This window comes from Schistocerca americana, chromosome 5 (assembly GCF_021461395.2).
Source record: "Schistocerca americana isolate TAMUIC-IGC-003095 chromosome 5, iqSchAmer2.1, whole genome shotgun sequence".
Taxonomy (NCBI): Eukaryota; Metazoa; Arthropoda; class Insecta; order Orthoptera; family Acrididae; genus Schistocerca; species Schistocerca americana.
In genome coordinates, this window is record NC_060123.1 from 629,460,842 (window position 1) to 629,462,599 (window position 1,758).

Sequence of the window (1,758 nt, forward strand, 5' to 3'; positions counted from 1 at the left end):
TCTTACACCCTACACGAGTGTCTGAGCTCTGGCCGTTTTCTTGCATGTGTCGCTGTTTGAGGTGTTGCCGAGACCGAGGGTGAGCTCGTAGAGCGCGATGCTTTTGTACCCCATACCTAAGAAGGTTGTAGGCACTGAGGTAAGAAAAAATTCCACGTCACAAAGGGAGACAATTACAGCGATTCGAAAAAGTGATTCTTTAGCTGTGTTGCGCAGAATATAATAGCCGGCGCTCATCCCGTGCCAATAACAGGCACTCGCTTGTGCTGAGTGCGAAAAATCTGTGTATTTTCGTTTGATGAAAATTTATTTCCACTAAACCAAATATTCGAATTAGGATGTAGCAGTAAATCACTAGAGTTTAAATTCGGACACTAAGTCATCTCACTTACTAATTCGAATATCTTAATGATACACTTTCGGTAGTATTATTGTTACCTACCTATGTTTTCGTCAAAGAGCCAATTGCACCGTTGATAGTTCTGACACAGTTTTTAGGTCTATACCGTAGAATTTCTGCTAAACAACACGAATGTAGGAACTTTCATTTGCAAAGTAGAATTGGAAGCCCACGGGTTTACCTCTGAGAATTATTCTTAGTTGAGTATTGCCAACAGTCTTGCCGCAGTAGTAACACCGGTTCCCATCAGATCACCGAAGTTAAGCGCTGTCGGGCTGGGATAGCACTTGGATGGGTGACCATCCGTTCTGCCGAGCCCTGTTGGCAAGCGGGATGCACTCAGCCCTTGTGAGTCAAACTGAAGAGCTGCTTGATTGAGAAGTAGCGGCTCCGGTTTCGTAAACTGACATACGGTCGGGAGAGCAATGTTTTGAACGCATGCCCATCCATATCCGCATCCAGTGACGCCTGTAGGCTGAGGATGACATGGCGGCCGGTCAGTACCATTGGGCCTTCCTGGTCTGTTCGGACAGAGTTAGTTGAGTATTAACTTCTTAGTTGGCAAAAGTCCTGTCAACATCTCACGCGCTTACTTCCGCTAACAAACAAACAACAGACTTGCAGTAGAAGCCAACAAGGCTAATCATGTTGCCAGCCTGAAATTACTGAGAAGAACTGTCCACCAGACGGCACCGGTTGACAGAGGTCTGGTTCATAGCGGAATTCAGCAACAACGGTTCTCCTTTCTAAAGCGGTTCTATTAAAAGCAAGCAGTATCTACGTCATAATTTGTGAATGAAGGGCATTTTCGTTAACATTACTCTTGACTAAAAAACGGATTCAAATGAAAATAACCACGGTAGAATGTGAAATGATAAGCTCTCTCAGAGTTCATTATTCGTAATTATCTCACTGAACAAGATATTCAAGAACAAGACAAAATGTGGCATTAAAAATAACCAGTATTTGTCCAAAATATAGAACTGAAATAATAGTTTGTTCACGATGTCATTCACCCTGCATTTTGTATATAAAGGTTAGTTCTTCCATTAAAATATCCCCTTGATATATATTAATGAGCTAACTGTTGTTTTAATGTGGCTATATTAATCAAGTAGTCAATTAAAATGGTCTATTTTATATCATCCAGTCGCCTGGATCAACGTAGTTTGACACGCTGTGTCGTCTGAAAATGACTCTGATATATGATGTAATCAAAGTGACTGAGTATGAGCAAATCTCCACATGTCACTTATGCTGAATTACTTAAATACACATTCCAGCACAAAGCTTTTTGTGTCATTATGAATGATGTGTCCTCCAATCAGCCTATAAATAGCATTATTGGGTTTTTGCAC

The 1,758-nt window shown here is 41.4% G+C and overlaps 1 pseudogene; it reads left to right on the top strand.

The window, feature by feature from the left end:
* The first annotated feature begins 609 nt into the window (after positions 1–609).
* LOC124617171 lies at positions 610–727 on the top strand (annotated as a pseudogene).
* Positions 728–1,758: the final 1,031 nt, after the last annotated feature.